Source organism: Mya arenaria, chromosome 14, assembly GCF_026914265.1.
Source record: "Mya arenaria isolate MELC-2E11 chromosome 14, ASM2691426v1".
Taxonomy (NCBI): Eukaryota; Metazoa; Mollusca; class Bivalvia; order Myida; family Myidae; genus Mya; species Mya arenaria.
Window position 1 is genome coordinate 52,601,741 of NC_069135.1, and position 10,489 is coordinate 52,612,229.

At 34.6% G+C, this 10,489-nt stretch overlaps 1 protein-coding gene and 1 long non-coding RNA gene across 2 annotated transcripts in view; both read right to left on the bottom strand.

Annotated features, from left to right (window-relative positions):
- Positions 1-2,780, bottom strand: part of LOC128218339 (uncharacterized) — a 37,790-nt gene extending 35,010 nt beyond the window's left edge. The window contains exon 1 of the mRNA XM_052925986.1: positions 2,693-2,780. The gene's annotated coding sequence lies outside the window, so the exon portion shown is untranslated. The remainder of the gene's footprint in view (positions 1-2,692) is intronic.
- Positions 2,781-8,638: 5,858 nt separating this feature from the next.
- LOC128216438 (uncharacterized) lies at positions 8,639-9,748 on the bottom strand. Its single transcript, XR_008258073.1, has 2 exons — positions 9,541-9,748; positions 8,639-9,061 (listed from the first exon to the last, which is right to left on the bottom strand). It is a non-coding gene; the product is annotated as an uncharacterized LOC128216438 (long non-coding RNA).
- Positions 9,749-10,489: the final 741 nt, after the last annotated feature.

The window sequence follows — 10,489 nt, forward strand, 5'->3', positions numbered from 1 at the left end:
TACAAAAGCTTAAGATCATTTAAAGCTGAATTCTCACAGATTTACCTTTTTGACATTTTTTTTGGCTTGGAATTCGCAAATTTTTGTGTTTGACCCACAAGTGATATAAGACTGCTGACAAAAGATCAGATCACAGATTTTCATAATTCAATTTTTGAAAACTATAATGAAAACATGTGACCTAATTTTTTTGTCAGCAGTCATAATCATATCACTGGTTTCCATGCATTTTTGCAAAAATTGGTTCGTTCCAAGACAATTTTTTTTATGAAAGTTGTTAAAACATTTCATCTGAGACCGTGCACGTTTAAGGGCAGATTTTATTGTGTCCAACTGTGTTGTCAATAAGAACTGACTGCCAGCCAAAATAGATGGTTCAAATTTCAAATAAATAAGTGAATTTAAAGTACAATAAGTTGTACATGTACCGTAGCTGGCCAGTTACTTACTACTTGAGACGGTTCAACTGAAACTTATTGTGAGAACTGGTCAAAGGCAAATATAATGACTGAGTTTGATAAACAATCGTATGAAACGTCAATTATACATACAGTTGGATCGAAAAGAGGAAACCTCTATATATAGTTTGTCAAAAACTGCTAAACCAATCAAATTGCTCTGGCCATAGACCACGGGGGGACTATCAAGAGTGCCGCAGAGAGAGCGCCAATGCTTATTTGTTGTTGCTGTTTTTTTCGGTCCAACAAGGGGTACTGTTCCTGGCAAACATGTATACTGTTTTATTTTAATATCTCAAACCTTTTTTTTATTACGGACACAATTAAAGTTTTTGCACAAGAACGATGTCAACACCAAAGCTATCACAAAACCTTGACTACTAATACCTCTTCGAAAAACGGACAAGCCAATGAATTGTGTTCCTTCAAAGAAACTTTCTGCCTTAAATATTCAACATTCAGGATCAACTGACTTTATTATGGGTTTTAGGCAGAATTTAAAAAGGACAGGGTTCTACAGAAGAGGGCAGATTTTATGAAGCTGTAAAGAATTTTGGCATTATGAATTTGAAAGAAAATGTGAGGAAATGTGTTTAGTTGAATTTATATTAGATTCAACTACCAAATATCATTTAATATGTTAAGATTGCATGTACCAGTAGTTATTATCATATTATATGTTTAAATCAAAACAATGTAAACATTTTAATCTTAAGCTTTTAATTCTGTGAGGGCAGCAGGGTGTCTATGCTGGACTCAATGAGGACAGATGGGTGCTATCAAAAACTACAGGGTGCAGCACCATTCCATAACTCTTTGGCTTAAACCCTATCTTTGGTTCTGTTTCAATGACATTTTTGCCATTGGAGCCATCAAATGCATAACATTGAAGTCCAGACTTAAAACATTTATGCAGACCTCATGTTTAAACAGATGCATGCAGGATTTTTTTCTAGGCATCTGACAGTTGAAATATTTTTACCCATTTCAAATTTTGATAAGTCAGTCAAGGTTTAAGCCATAAAATTCTCCCAATAATCCCCAGGAGGGTTATAACTCCATAATCATAAAAGACAACAAAATGAGATTAATCATTCAAAAGCGCTCATTTGCCCTTAATTGCAAATATTTCCTGAAATTGCATGATGATGCAATGAAATACATTCCAATCCCTCCCACACACACCGGACAAAACCCCCATACCAATATTTGCAGTTTTAAAGGTCATTTATGATAGAAAGTGTTTAGGTTTGTTTGGTATTTCTGTTTATTCAAATGTTACAACGTTTCTTCTCAAAAGCAACGTAAAAGATAGTTGATCACTCAGGATAGAGTTTTTTTCCATCTTTGAAAAGAATGTTTGAGTGGAGAGTGTTTTGTCTTACACCTGGGTGAAGCCGGGGTTGTATTTGCAAAAAGGGAATGGACAATACCAGGTTTTATCTACATGCATTTTTAATGATATTTCATTAAAAAAAAAAATAACATGTTTGTGTGATTTTTTTCATATAAATTATTGATATTTCATCAAATTTATGAAAATCAGAAAGTGAATCCTCTTTCCATGTATCATGTAATATATATTGTACCATATCATTTTTTTTGCAAAACAGGACAGTTTAAACAAGCAATTAATAATTGATTGCAAGTACGTAGAAAAAGAAGAGAAAATCTCCCTGATTATGGGAATGCTTGATTGAACAAAGCTGCATGACCAATAAAACTTACATGTATATAAAAGTAATATTTTAATGAATTATAAAACAACAGATTGTTAGGCTTAAAAATATTTTTATCTAAGTTTAGGGCAACACTCTCAAAAAAAAAATGCTGGCTAGTGTAGGGATGAGTCAAGACAAGAATGCAAGTCGAGAATGAATATCAAGTCATACCAAGTAGTGAAAGCTTATAATGTCTTTTCAGTATCTGGTGTATTAAATAATTAATACTTTTTTATTGTTATCAGCACCAAATGCTCAACAACAACTAAAAATCAGGAAATCTAGGGTCGAAAACACCTCAAATGCACTTATCAATATTTCCCCATAGGAATGAATATGATTATTATCAATATTGTTAAAAATGTACCTGTTTACATGATTTTTGTGAAATCAATCATTGCTTACTTCCTTTATATGTATTATAATTTATAGTAATGTTGTGTCACTTTATCAGTTCTGTGAACTAAATAAATGCATATACATGTAATATTCATGAGAACATCCTAGATTTACCTGTAGGAGAACTCAAAAGGTATAAGAAGAGCAGCAGATGAAATAATCCTTGTTTTAGATCATAGAATGTAAATATAGCTTCAATGTAGATCAACACCAGGGTAGGTAATTTTGGTGTAGAATTGTCTTCAGGGTAGAATATTGACAATGACGAGTTCCCTGTAAGACCACCAGTGTGCTAAGGAAGTCTTGATAATTTTGACAATGAAGATATCAGCTGAGAGTGATGCTGTTCATGAGTAATGTGGTGATCATACAGAAGTACCAATGTTATGGTGTCCAAGACTTAACTTGCCTCATAGAGACATTGCACACCCATTGTCATAGTCTTCTAAGAGCCTTTGTCTGATTGTCAACAGCACTGATTATGTCCCCATCATCACTGTTCAGAACTTCACTGTGACACTAACATGTTACTAGCATAAATTTCTGTAGAATTTGAGGAATGTTGCACCTTTCTAATTTAAACAAGGTGAAAAATGGCACACTTATCACCTCATTTTATATTTACAAAATGACCAATTGATTTCTTAACAGTTAGAAATTAACTGAGGGAAAGGTTATGAAATGACTGGATCCCCGTTAAGTAAACCAGGGAGAGAGTGACCAGCCACCAGGTGACATGTTCAGATTTATATATACATTTAGATTTTAATGTCGTGATAATTATAAACACAGGTATTTAAAATACCTCCCTGCTCCAGAAACAGAATTTACCTTAAGCATAAAGTGTGTTTAATTTAGAAAATTATCTTCTCAAAATCAGCTGATGACAACATATAGTTGTAGCCAAATTTCCATCCTGATGTTTTATTTGAAACATTCAATATTTAGAACAACATTTGATTTTAACAATTAAAGAATAATCACAGTAATAAGTTCCAAATGAAACACAAAACAATTAAAATTATTTCGTAAAAATTACCTGTCAAAACATCAAATTGTAAATGGCGATAAAATCAGAGGTACCACAAATGAACGCTGAAAAAAGCTATGCCCTATGTTAGAGTTCCTAAATAACGTCATAGCGGTGCGTGGTGATACGGGAATCCAGGTAAGGGTACTGAATAACACAACGCAGATTTATCTGTCTTTTACTGTATCTGATTTTGCCATTGTTAAAGTAACCTTGATTTTTGGACATTCCCTGATGATATATAAATGCATTTTTTTTAAACTAATCACAATGTTTGGGAAATATGATATCACAAAATACAATATTTGTTGACATTATCGTTATTAACCCCTTCCCCAATCGCATACCAAATTCTCCCTCATTTTCAATGCGAATCTTGTAAATCAAGTTCAATATTTTATTTTATGAAGGCCACCGGCCCAAGACAACAAATATTTATATTTCAAATTTGCAATAGAAACCATGGTAACATCGGTTAAACATGTACATTATGATACAAACACAATTACAAAAAAGAAAATAAATAGAAAAGAAATAATCAAGGAAGTACAACTCGGACTACAAGTTTGAATGTGTAGCATGCATCAAAAACCTTTTCGAAACGAAATAGATGGGACTTGAAGAGTGCACATTGTAATAACATACCATACACGAACATATAACACACATAAATTCAGAATATGCAATAACTTGCATCCCAACTGTATTTTAAGTTGTCGAGGCAGCCACGGCCACGCATGTCTGTAGTTGATCTAGTGGTACCCGCCAATGGTCAATCAAACCTAGGCCATGCATACATCCCAACGTAAATCAAATGATATTAAACATTTATTAGTTTGCTTACACAATTTTGCCAATTCTTTAGTCTCGCATCATGACTGCCCCCAACGGTGAACCACTGGAGTCACAGATACTCATTTAAAAGTCGCCAAAATGTGGTTTTACATATTTCTACATGCATATATAAGTGTTTTGTTTTTTTTTCCTTTTCGAAAAAAGTCTTACGTTCCAACTGAATTTCAGTTTGTAGCACTGCCTGTCTATACACTTATATTTAACTTAAAACTGTTCGTTTCATTGTTCCCTTTTAAGTTAAAATTTTATAGCACTACATTATTGAACCTGTTAGTTACTACTGTATATGTTTATATATAATTAAACGTGTTGCCAATAAATATAGTTAATCGTGCTTGTCAATCGGTCAAACAAAGCATTTTTACATTGAACTTTTGCACAGATGGTTAGGCAAATATATATTAATTGCTAGATTTTCATCCATTTTTTATTAAAATGGGGGCGCGGGGGACATTTAATTTTACATGACTTTTTCACCGTTGAAAATGTGTTCATGCTCTTTTTTATTGCATAATGGACCATACACTTGTGTACCGCCAAATCTGGATCAGTCAGACTCCGTACCTCAAACAGTTTTAAAGTCACATCATGGGTGGGTGTGTAAGCTTATTTATACTCGCACTCGGGCCTTGCCCATTCGGCGAGTGCTCCGTTAAGAATGTTAGTCATTTTAGGTTTTTGGAGCAATGTGCACAGACAGAATGTAACCCTGGTTAGAGCTACCCTGGTTCTTTAACGTGCACCAGTGTATAGCACTGTCACACGGGACCCCCATTTAACGTCCCTCCCGGAAGACGATTAGTTTTTTTTAGTGATGCGACGGGGGATCGAACTTGCGACCCCTGGATTGATAGTCAAGTGTGTTTCCTCAAGACCACGGATCCGACACATCATGAAGTGGCATTCGCAGTTTAAACAGTTAGTCCGTTGCGGTCTGTTAATGATATATGAAACACTCAAAGATGCTATATAGATTCCAGTGGCAGTCTCACAGCTCAAAATTAAGTGGTTAAAGCGCAGGCCAAAATATTACAAAAAATCATTGATTCTAAACAATTATTCAAGTACCTTCGTTCACCCTACAATGAGTTTTTTTTTAAATATTGACAAACATGTTTTTATCAAGACATTTTATGAAAAAATGTTTTTTATGTGATTTGACTTAAGTTTTTTTTGTGATATTTGGGCCAGTGATCACGTAAGTAATTTGTTTTGAAACAAGCCACTAAAAGTGAGGTGGTCTGTACATGTACTTTCGATTTATTTATTTTGTTTGTTCAGCAAATAAATCATATTACATAGCCAGTGTTTCAGTCCACGATTGTTCCAGTAATGTTGGCACCCATACTATAATGAACAATTCTATAGTTTACCCAGAATGCATGTTTAAACTTTTGAGTCGATGCAAAATGTGCCATAAAAATATGTGAAACATTCAAACAATCAGGACCATTTTTAATAAATAAATTCTTCATGCAATGCCTCTTACTAAATTATTCATAAAAAATGCATGTACAGTTATTAATGTGCCTTCAGTCTTGATTTCAAGGCAATGTTTGCGGCTGTTACAAGACTAAACGATCAAATATGTATGAGAAAAATCACATAAATAAAACCCATTAGTGGCGACATTCTAAATTGTTTTGCAGGCGAGCATGGATTGGAGCTTTGTTAACACTGCAACTATTCAATGCAAGCAGTAGTTCAAGTCCAATAGTCCTTAATATAAAAGTATGCAAACATAGATCGCCACACTTAAACTAGACGGCTATATTTTATGAGGTAATTGAAAGTGCAAAAATCTCTTGTTTTCTTTTCGTAAATCAAAGGGACATTACTCAACAATTATAAATCCAAATTGCTGTACATGTCTGTGCACTTTTTCATATCTTCAACTAGTTTTATGTTAGATATACTGTTACCTCTCATTATCTTCGGTCGTCATCGTATTGACTTTGACAACAAGTGTACCAAATTTCATTTGAATATCTTGAACGAATTGAGTATTAAATGGCTGAGGTTCAAGATTTGGCGCTCATATTGTTCTAAAGGCAACCATGGATTGGAGCTGGGTTAACACTGCCACTATTCAATGCAAGCAGACGTAAGTCCATAAGTCCACTTTCATTTTTGAATATCTGCATATCGCCTCAATGAGGACAACATCTGTACCAAGTTATATGGTAATCCATCAAAGCAAAAGTAAGTTATAGCGCGGGCACGAGCATGTGTACTCTGACCTTTATATGTCTTGTTTGACCTTGACCTTTGTGGTATGGGCCCGGGTCAAGGTCACTGCACATCATCTTAATGAGGACAACATTTGCACCACATTATATGGTAATCCATCAGTGCATAAGTTAGTTATAGCGGGACACAAGCATATGTACTCCACAAGCATGTGTACTCTGACCTTTAAATGTCTCGCGTGACCTTGACCTTTGAGATATGGACCTCGGTTAAGGTCATTGGACATGGTCCATAGTCAAGTTATATGGTAAGCCTTCAATGCATAAGTAAGTTATAGCCCTGACACGAACTGTTAAGGACAGACAGATGGTCAAAGTGCATTCATATAACCTCCCCCCCCCCCCCCCCCCACCCCCGCTCCGTAGCTGGGGATTAACAAGATAGTCAATCAAAGCGCTGAAAGCGCTGCAAGACTGTCGGTGACGTAACTGAAGCAAGCAAACACTACCGCAAAGTTCTTTCAAATGAAACGTGATCAAATGATGGACACTCTTTAAGGTAGATGAAGAAGGATAAATGTGATTATAATAAGCACAAATATATTGGCCCTACTTAATCATGTATCCAATGGCCTACAAGATTCTTAATTCAAATTTCCTAATTTTGAACCGCTTTAAATTAGTTAAATGCATATTCATTATGTTAAAATTGCTTCAATTTATGACGACGCTTATAACAGTTTCAGTAAGCAATTACATTCCATCATTTCATTAGGGTCTGTTGAAGCCAATGTCTTTAAAATGCAAATACAATACAAACTATACCCAAGATTCAAGGGACATAATAAAAATATAACTTTAAAATGATGCTCTTTCGAGCCTAAAAATGCCTCCCAGAACTTCTATCAACAGAGTCCACATATCTACAAAATTTGTGCTGGAGTTACTTTCTTTGATATAAAAGTGAAAACAAATCTCCATGGTGCTGTGGCATCATACCATGAAAAAAACTAATATCTTTAAAATTTGTTTTCTAGTTTGTTTTTATTATAAAAGTGTTGATAAATCTGCATGGTGCTGAAGAAAAAAAACTAATGTCTTAAATTTCAAACCTGCAGCATTAATTAGCGCCATGTTGTCAAGAATATCTGGACAATTGAATGAAATATGCATGGACCGAAATGACAGCTGGTTTTTCATTGACAAAAGATGCCTTTGAGGCAGTTTTAAGATTATGCTATTCAAAGTATGAGGGTAGTTGGTACAGTTTTTACTCATATTCAGATGATGGCTGATATTTGCTGATAAACATGTATCCTCTTAGCAGCAGGGAATAAGTAAATGACATAGTTTTAATGACCAATATTGGAGATGTGACCTTGACCTCCAAATCCAAAGGGGTCATCTGCTGGTCACCCCAAACCTAAATTTCAAGTTTGAAGGCCATGGGTGCAGACTTTGTCGAGTTGTCACACAGGCAAGCTTTTTGCGTTCAATGGTCTGTGACAACTCAATAGGGCTCACCTACTGGTCAGGCCCAACCCCAAAGTCAAGTTGTTCAAGGGCCATGGGTGCAGGCTTTGTCCAGTCATTATTAGTACAACCTTTTAGCATTCAAGTTCACTGTGACCTTTACTTTTGACCCAATGACCCCTTAAATCAATAGGATCTTCTAATAGTCAGACTTAGCCTCCATGTTGAGTTTGAGGGCCATAGGTGCAGGCATTGTCAACTTATCAGTCAGATGTATGGTTTGACACCTTCCTATTCAAGGTCACTGTGACCTTTGACCATATTACCCCTAAAATCAAAAGGGGTCATCTACTGGTTAAACCAAACTTTCATGTCAAGTTTGACAATAGGTCTAGGAATTGTAGAGTTATCACCCGGAAAAGCTTTGGTCTACTGTCAGACAGACGGACGTAGCGGCTAACATGTGCAAAGCAATATACTCCTCTTCTTTGAAAGGGGCATAATAAATTGAAATTGATTAAATATTTTTGTTTATTATGTTAATTAACTTACACTACATACAACAAGTACCATTTTGATATTTTCGAATGCTCATTTGGGCATGTACATGGGTTTTGATCTGACTATGAACATGAAACTACATAGTGATGTTCCCTCCTATCAATTCTAAATTTAAATAACCATGAAAAAAAAGAATGTTTTCACTGCACCATGAATAAATATGTCAAACAAAATAAATGTCAAGTTATTCAAGATTAATTTAACACTGTTCTTTTGATGATTTCCGTGCATTCCTGACTGCAGGTTTTTCCCATTTTCCCACACAGATATTTCATATTGGCCTTACAAGGTCAGATCTTGAGTTGGGTCTTCATTGCTGGACACTATCCCTTCATCTCCACAGAAAACACACTGGTGCAAGTTTCACTGCAACAACTGCAAAAAAAGTTATATTATATTCTAACTGAACTCTGCATCAATATTCAATTATTTTTTATTGGATTTAGGAAATGTCTTTGTTTTAAAGGGTTCATATAAATTAATGCATTTTTTTTCAATTTAATGCATTATCATGCTGGACTCTTTGACATTGATGGTTAAAACAAAGAAGGCATATGATTTGTGTACAGATTAAACATTATTAATTATAAATGTGTTCTTTAATTAATAGACAAGTGGCAACAATTTCCCCAGTTAAAAAAGCTTACATTTGTATATCTGCAGATTAATCATTTGCATTTCTTTTGCTTTGATCATTTAAGTCAAATGAGTCAGACATGATAATGCATTAAAATAAGAAATATATTTTTGGGCATCAATCTATAGTGTGTGCCTTCAATCTAGAAATAAATTTCTTCTCAACAGATGCTAAATTATAAAAAAATATATAAACCAAGATTTTGATTATGATATACCTGCATAGTTAGTGGTCTCCATAACTGCTCAGAAATGCTCCCTATGACAAACTAAGTGCTGGTGTATGGCTGGGTAATAGTGCTGCTCCAACCAATAGCGCAATTCTTCCTACAGGTGGACCAGCTCCTCAATATGGTTTCTGTCATGGCAGTGATAACAGTATGTAACATGCCCTTTTCTACTTTCCAGAGAATGAATCTTCCAATCTAAATTACAAATTTAAGAACAAATATATACATATGCACATGTAATGTTGTTAAAAAAAACCCATTTAGATGCCACAAAACTATAAGATTTTAGGTGAAAATTGAGCCAAATCAAAACATTTAGTCATTTAAAGCTGCACTCTCACAGATTTACTGTTTTTACAACTTTTGTATTTTTTGTCTTGGAATGACCTATTTTTTTGCTAAAATATCTGCAAACCAGTGATATAAGACTACTGACAAAATATTAGATTGCAGACTTCCATATTTCAGGTCGAAAACAATGGTTTTATGGCTTAAAGCGTTACTAACGGTTTAAGAAAAATGCATAAAACATTTTGAACTTAAATATAAACATTTTCTGACAAATTTATTGTCAGCAATCTTATATGAATGGTTAACATGCATTTTCACATAAATTGGCCCGTTCCAAGACAAAAAATAAATAAAGTAGTCAAAACATTCAATCTGTAAGAGTGCTGCACTCTCAGTCACAGATTGAAGGTTTTGACAACTTCTTTTACTTTTTGGCTTGGAATAAGCTAATGAAAAGCAGTATGAAAACTGATGAAATAAGACTGCTGACAAAAGATAAGATCATGTTTTTTATATTTACATTTGTAACTATTGGTTTTATGGTTAAAAGCATTACTAACGCTAAGGGTTCCCCCTGGGTTCTAAAAAGTTGTCGCCACTTTTTCGCGGGGGGTTAAGGGGGCCACGATAGGCCCCCTTACGGGTC